The following is an 8,457-nucleotide window of genomic DNA, read 5'->3' as shown; positions in this document are numbered from 1 at the left end:
ACACATGTATATGAATGAACATCCCAGACAAGTCTCAAACTTAAAGATAATTACTGTTAAAATTTTGGTGCATTTTCTTCTGGTCAGTTTTTAGTGTATATACAGCACTTTTTTTGGTTTGTTTTTGAGACAGAGTCTGGCTCTGTCACCTGGGCTAGTGTGCAGTGGCATAATCATAGCTCAAAGCAACCTCAATCTCCTGGGCTCAAAAAATACTCCTGCCTCAGCCTTTGGAGTAGCTGGGACTATAGGCGTACCCCATCGTGTCTGACTAATTTTTTGATTTTTTGTAGAGACAGGGTCTTGCTCTTGCTCAGGCTGCTTTTGAACTCCAGTCCTCATGCAATCCTCCCAAAGTGCTAGGATTATAGGTGTGAACCACTGTGCCTGGCCAAGACACTTTTTAAAACTTAAAAAAAAAAATCTTTTTTATACTGAGTCAGAAAATTATTTTAATAGTTAAAAAACCTTTTTAAATAGAATCAGGATAAAATAGCAGTTGATTTCTCCATAATTATCAGAATTATTTATATTTGAGGTCTTGGCTAAGTGAGGCTGAAATCAACAAAAGGTCTTGGCTCAGAAATCATCCTAGGAAGCCTGCCCTGTTGATATCTGTCATGCTTAGCTCTTATGAGATGACCTGGTCCTTTAAATAAAAAGTATCTCTTTTTTTTATTCATTCTTTGGAGGCTTGAAGTGAATTCAGCAGCGTTCATTAAACACCTTCCAGCTCCTGTCATTTACAACTTCTTCAACATTCAATTCTGACTTTATCTATTTCAACTTTGTCTGCTCTTTTCTAAGTTGTTTTAATAACTTTAAATTGTCCAAATTCTTTTCTCACTCTTCTCAGAGGGTTTTTACTATTGCTGAGGTCTGGGCTATATAATTTTTTATGACGCTGTCCCTACTGGCATGAGCTGCCATCAAAGACTCCCTGCAAAGGAAGCTGTTGGAACTGTAGTGTTTAATTCATGTACTATTCTGTCATCAATTGTCCTCATCACCTTGAGTAATTCCTGGAACTTGGGGAACTCCTCACAGTTCACACCACCACTGGGTGTTGCCACATTGGACCAAAACTTGAATTTTTTTTTTTTTGCAGTTTTTGGCCGAGGCTGGGTTTGAACCCACCATCTCTGGCATATGGGGCCGGCGCCCTACTCCTTTGAGCCACAGGCATTGCCCTTAAAAAGTTTTTTTAAAAGCCAGGCATTGTGGTAGGTGCCTATAGTCCCAGCTACTCAGGAAGCTGAGATGGTGAGTCACTTGAGCCCAGGAGTTCAAGGATGTAGAGAGCCATGATTGTGCCTGTGAATAGCCACAGCACTTCACCTTGGGAAACATAGCAAGAACCTATCTCTAAAAAAATTTTTTAAAAGAGTAACAACTGGCGAATGCTGTATGGTTAGTTTCTATCTTGTATTCATTTATTTCAGTTAACAACATGAGAGCATTTTCCCATGTCAGAGTCTTCTTATATGAGTCTCAGGGTCTGCCCAGGGTGGGCAAGTGGAAGGGGAATATGGTTTCACAATTTGGGAGGGATACTTCCCGGAAAATAAGAGCAGATCCTAAAAACAAAATAGCTTTGTATCACTTCATTAAAGGAGGTCAATTATGATCTTGTCATTCAAGATCATTCCAAGTTTTAGGAATCCATAACTCAGATTTTTTTTTAGTGAGATTGTGTTAGAGTTTACTGAGTTTGGAAACTTCTCCAATGACCCTGCCTCTAGCTTTCCCAAGCTTTTTGCTAAAGTGGTCTACACTTGTCAAAAATTTCTCTTAATAACTTGCAAACTACTTGCATCTGCCCCCTTTATGTAGTAAAATTGGTCAGTTTCCCAACAGTAAAAAAGACGGAAAATACGGATTGGCAACAACTAATGCTGCCCTGAGAACAACATTAGCTTTTTAAATCTTTTTAGTAGAGATTTAGTAAAGGGCTTTTTAGTGAAGGACAAGTATTTGCAGCCTTATACAACAGTTAACTAAGATTTTCAAATACTGGGGAAAAGATCATTCTTTTGTTTGCTTTTATTTCTGTTTTGAGCTCAGGGTTATAATTTCTGATCATGCTGGGCCAATCAGGGACATTTAAAACTTTTCACTAACAAAATCTAGTTTTGCAACCTCAAATGAACACTTTAAATCACAATTTAAAGTGTACTGGAAGCTCTTATTTTCCAGTAAGGCTGAATGCAAGATATTTTGTGAGATGGTTTTAACCTACTGCATTTGGCTTGAACCTGGTCTATACTTCTCTGGTCACTCCCTGGTGAGAGCCTTTTTGATTTCCACTTCAGACAAAGGAAAGGTATTGCTGGTCCCAGGCATGCATGTGCATGTGCATATTTGAATTGGGTGGAGTAAAATATATATAACATAAAATTTTAACCACTTTTAAAAAGTGTAAAATTTTATGGCATTAAACACATTCACAATGTTGTGCAATGGTTACCACCAACATCCTTCATTTCCAAAACTTTTTCATGTTCCCCAACTGAAACCCATTAAACACTGTACTCCCCATTCTCTGCTGCTTCCCTGGCAACTACCATTCTACCTCCTGTTTTTATGAATTTAGTCAAATTTAGCCAAACCCTAGGTACTTCATATAAGTAGACTCATACATTATTTCTCCTTTTATGTCTGGCTAATTTCATTTAGCATAATGTCTGCAAGATTCCTCCACATTGTAGCATCAAAATTTCCTTCTTTTATTTAAAGGTTGAATAATATTCCATTGTACATACCACATTATCTTGATCTGTTCATCTGTTAATGGACACTTTGGTTGCTTCTCCCTTGGCTATTGTGAATAATGGTGCTATGAACATGAGTGTACAAATACTTGAGTCCTTGCCTTCCGCACTTTGGGGTATATACTAAGAAGTGGAGGCTGAGCATGGTGGCTCATGCCTATAATCATGGCACTCTGGGAGGCTGAGGCGGGTGAATTGCCTGAGTTCACAGGTTCAAGACTAGCCTGAGCTAGAGTGAGACTCTGTCTCTGAAAATAGACAAGTCCCAGCTACTTGGGAGGCTGAGGGAAGAGAATCATTTGAGCCCAAGTGTTTGAGGTTGCTGTTCCATAGCACTCTACCAAGGGCTACAAAGTGAGACTCTGTCTCAAAAAAAAAAAAAAAAAAAAGAAGTGGGATTGCTGGATCATACAGTTAATATCATGTTTAGTTTTTGAGGACCCTCCATAACATTTTCCATAGCATCTGCATTAGTTTACATTTCCACCAGCAATGCACAATAGTTCCAATTTATTTAGATATGTTTTAAAGTACTCATATTCATATCACCAAAGTTTTGAAACAAACTGTGTTATGGTCCATTATTTCACTTCCAAGAAACACAGCCCACAGCATCCTTTCTGATTCACCTGTGCAAGTTTCAACTTGTTGGCTTATTGGTGTTGCTGGAAGGGCTTCATTAGTCTCCGTCTGCATGGATTTTATGTTTCTTGATCTTTGTGTATCTTGAAACTTTCATAATGATCCATGTATTAAAATGCAGGTTACTGGTCTCAGCCTCAGAAATTCTCCTTCAGTAGGCTGTCAGTGGGGCCCAGGAAGCTGCATTTTTAAACAAGTTGCCCCAAGTGGTTCTGATGCAGGTGGGTCTATGGGCTACTATTTGAGAAAAATTGAGATAAAAGGTCTGAACTCAAAAGCAAATGCCCTAAAAGTCAAAGCTTGAATTTTTGACTCTATTTGAATTCAGCCCACTCTGATATGTCAGTGAGTTTTTGGTCTGGGCTTGGGTGATTGTGTGCAGGCAATATCAGAGAAATTGATTACAACACTTCAGGGAAGAATGCCTTTTGGAAGCTATTTCCTGACTTATTCAGCTGTCTAAATTTTAATCATCTTCAAAATTTTCTTCTGTTTATGCTTTTCTATATTTTTCATATTCCCAGAATTAAACATGTATTATTTTTGCAATTAGAAAAATGATTCTCTCTCAAGACATTAAACCAAATGAAAACTCTTTAAAGGCTGAAATATTTCCTTTGTGAAATCTTTTCAGCTCCCACTTCCCTTCTCCCCAAGATATATAAATCACTCTAGAGCTCTTGTGACCTGATGGTGGCTGCATTTAATGGAAACTCCAGAGGGCAGCACCTGTGGCTCAAGTAGTAGGGCGCTGGCCCCATATACTGGAGGTGACAGGTTCAAACCCAGCCCAAAAACTGCAAAAAGAGAGAGAGAGAGAGAGAGAGAGAGAGAGAGAGAGAGAGAGAGAGAGAGAGAGAGAGAGAGAGAGAGAGAGAGAGAGAAAAGAAACTTCAGACAGGGAGACTTGATGGGTCTTTTTAACAGGGGCTCATATGTGCTAGGATTTTCTTTGGAAGCTGGGATACTATAGCCTAGCATTGAACTCAATTAAATTCAGAGAAGTGGTAATTTACTAGAGGCTAAAATACCAATTTAATAAATTGCCAACACCTAAGAAATAGAACATCAAGTAATCAGGAGAAATCATGTGAGTTGGCTAGCACATCCTTTTCCTTGTAGAAATGGGTACTTGGGAAGCCAAATATGTATATCACCAGATGGTTATTAGGTGAGCATGGGAATCAGACCACAAGAAATCAGGTGATTAAAATACTAGGTGTCATAAAGCTACTGTATTTGGACAGAGTCATTCCCACTCTAGAGTTGTATTTGGCAAAAGTTCCAGAACACCTGGGCCAGAGAGTCAGGAGGATACCTTTCCTGGGCCCCATTCTAAAGATCTACAGAGCTTTGGCTCTCTGTTTTCTGCACCCCATGCAGAATATCCCCTCTCTATTGACACATGATACACTTTAGACAAAACAATTGAGCAGTTTACTCACATTCCACGGAGGCTTTCCTGAGGGTGCTTCCTCGTTGTTCATATGCATTGGGTACCAGAACAAGACAAAGATGAGCTGTTAGAGCTAAGACAAGATCATGGTTAAGGGTAGAATGCTGCAAAAATCTGCATAAGATGTCAAGGCCAACTTCAAGAAGCAAAAGGGATGTTGAAGGTGTGACCAAAATTAAGTATTGGAGCTAAAGCCACAGGAAGACAAGACAAAGTCCCTGGGTAGATCAAAGACCAAAGCCAGGGGTGCAGAGAATGTGCTCAGACTAATTCATATGAATATGGTCACCCATTGATTGATAGAGAGGTTTGCAGAGAACTCAGAGCCTGTCTCTGGACATGATTCCTCAGCCTTACCAGCCTGGTCTTCATTTAATACATCTAAGTCTGATAGTTTCTGAGTATTTCTATCAACAGCACATTTATAAACCACCTGTTAAGCATCTTCTGCATATGGTCAAGATTGTCTATTTTATGTTTGTTTTCACTCAGAGGGTAACTTTTGTCTGGCTTTATTTTTATTTTTTTATTAAATCATAGCTGTGTACATTAATGCGATCATGGGGCACCATACACTGGTTTTATAGACCGTTTGACACATTTTCATCACATTGGTTAATATAGCCTTCCTGGTATTTTCTTAGTTATTGTGTTAAGACATTTACATTCTACATTTACTAAGTTTCACATATACCCTTGTAAGATGCACCGCAGGCGTGATCCCACCAATCACCCTCCCTCCACCCACCTCCTGGGTTATAGCTTTCATGTGAAAGCCATAAATTAGTTTCATAGTAGGGCTGAGTACATTGGATACTTTTTCTACCATTCCTGAGATACTTTACTAAGAAGAATATGTTCCAGCTCCATCCATGGAAACATAAACGAGGTAAAGTCTCCATCTTTCTTTAAGGCTGCATAATATTTCATAGTGTACATATACCATAGTTTATTAATCCATTTGTGGATCGATGGGCACTTGGGCTTTTTCCACTACTTAGCAATTATGAATTGGGCTGCAATAAACATTCTGGTACAAATATCTTTGTTATAATGTGATTTTTGGTCTTCTGGGTATATACCTAGAACATGAATTATAAGATTGAATGCCAGATCTATTTTTAGATCTCTAAGTGTTCTCCAAACATCTTTCCAAAAGGAATGCATTAATTTGCATTCCCACCAGCAGTGTAGAAGTGCTCCCTTTTCTCCACATCCACACCAACATCTCTGGTCTTGGGATTTTGTGATATGGGCTAATCTTACTGGAGTTAGATGATATCTCAAAGTAGTTTTTATTTGCATTTCTCAGATGATTAAGGATGATGAATATTTTTTCATGTGTCTGTAGGCTGTGTGCCTGTCTTCTTCAGAGAAGTTTCTGTTCAAATCCCTTGCCCAGCCTGCAATGGGATCACTTGTTCTTTTCTTGCTTATACGTTTAAATTCTCTGTGGATTCTGGTTATTAAACCTTTGTCGGAGACATACCCTGCAACTACTCCCATTCTGAGGGCTGTCTGCTTGCTTTACTTACTGTGTTCTTGGCTGTGCAGAACCTGTAGAAGTTGTACTTTTTAGTTTGATCAGGTCCCAGTAGTGTATTTTTGAAACTGCTTCAATTGCCCGGGGGGGTAAAATACTTGCCCAGGACAATTTCTTCAAGGGTTTTCCCTACACTCTCATCTAGTATTTTTATGGTTTCATGTCTTAAGTTTTAATCTTTAACCCAGTGAGAGTCTATCTTGGTTAATGGTGAAAGCTGTGGGTCCAGTTTCAGTCTTCTACAGGTTGCCAGCCAGTTCACCCAGCACCATTTGTTGAATAGGGAATCTTTTCACCACTGAATGTTTTTAATTGGCTTGTCAAAGATCAAATAACAGTAAGTAGCTGGGTTCATCTCTTGGTTATCTATTTTGTTCGAGATATCTACCTCTCTGTTTTTGTGCCAGTACCATGCTGTTTTGATCACTATCGATTTATAATATAGTCTGAAGTCTGGTAGCGTGATTCCTTCTGCTTTGTTTTTATTTCTGAGTAACGTCCTGGCTATTCAAGGTTTTTTCTGATTCTATATGAAATGAAGAATTATTTTTTTCAAGGTCTTTAAAGTATGACAGCGGAGCTTTAATAGGGATTGCATTAAAATTGTATATTGCTGTGGGTAGTACGGACATTTTAACAATGTTGATTCTTCCCAGCCATGAGCATGGTATGTTTTTCCATTTGTTAACATTTTCAGCTATTTCTTTCCTTAGAGTTCCGAAGTTCTCTTTATAGAGATTTTTCCATCCTTTGTTAGATAAACTCCCAAATATTTCATCTTCTTTGGCACTACTGTGAATGGAATGGAGTCCTTAACTATTTTTTCAGTTTGACTATTGTTGGTGTATATAAAGGCTACCAATTCATGAATGTTGATTTTGTAACCTGAGACGCTGCTGTATTCCTTGATCACTTCTAAGAGTTTTGTGGTAGAATCCCTGGTGTTTTCCAGATATACAATCATATCATCTGTGAAGAGTGAAAGTTTGATCTCTTCTGATGCTATATGGATACCCTTGATTGCCTTTTCTTCTGTAATTGTGATGGCTAAAACTTCCATTACTATGTTAAGGAGCAGTGGAGACAATGGACAATTTTGTCTGGGTCCCGATCTGAATGGAAATGATTTCAATGTAACTCCATTCAATACAAAGTTGGCTGTGGGTTTGCTGTAGATGGCCTCTATCAGTTTAAGAAATGTCACTTTATGGGGGCAAGACATGATTGCAAGAGGGACTTTACCTAACAATTGCAATCAGTGTAACTGGCTTATTGTACCCTCAATGAATCCCCAACAATAAAAAAAAAAAAAAAGAAATGTCCCTTCTATACCAATTTTCTTAAGTATTCTGATCATGAAGGGATACTGGATATTATCAAAAGCTTTTCCTACATAAATTGCTTTTTAATTTGTTTATATGCTGAATTATATTTATAGATTTACATATATTGAAGCAACCTTGAGACCCTGGGATAAAACTGACTTGGTCATGATATATAATTTGTTTGATGTGTCGCTGGATTCTGCTTGTTAGGACCATGTTGAATATTTTTGCGTCTATATTCATTAGTGATATTGGTCTATAATTTTCTTTTTCTTCTTGGGTCTTTTCCTGGTTTGGGGATCAGGGTGATGTTTGCTTCATAGAATGTGTTGGGTAGTCTTCCTTCTTTTTCTACCTTTTGGAACAGGTTGAGTAATATATATACTAGTTCCTCTTTATAGGCTTGGTACAATTCTGATGTGAAGCCATCTGGTCCCGGGCTTTTCTTTTTAGGGAGATTTTGTATGGTTGATGCTACTTTAGAACTTGATATGGGCCTGGTGAACAGTTCCACTTGATTCTGGCTAAGTCTTGGAAGGTGACCTGCTTCCAAGTATTGGTCAATTTCCTTCAGATTTTCATATTTCTGAGAATAAAGTTTCTTGTAATATTCATTAAGCATTTTTTGAATTTCTGAGGAGTCTGTTGTTATTTCATCTTTGTCATTTTTGATTGATGAAATTAGAGATTTTACTCTTTTTTTTTCTGATTAGATTGGCC

General features: G+C 38.1%; 1 pseudogene; it reads right to left on the bottom strand.

The window, feature by feature from the left end:
- Positions 1–675: 675 nt before the first annotated feature.
- On the bottom strand, positions 676–4,906 carry LOC128576792 (protein MIX23-like; annotated as a pseudogene).
- Positions 4,907–8,457: the final 3,551 nt, after the last annotated feature.

Source organism: Nycticebus coucang, chromosome X (genome assembly GCF_027406575.1).
Source record: "Nycticebus coucang isolate mNycCou1 chromosome X, mNycCou1.pri, whole genome shotgun sequence".
In the NCBI taxonomy this organism is placed as follows: Eukaryota; Metazoa; Chordata; class Mammalia; order Primates; family Lorisidae; genus Nycticebus; species Nycticebus coucang.
Note: the sequence above shows the minus strand (reverse complement) of the source record. Positions and strands in the feature narration are given on the sequence as shown.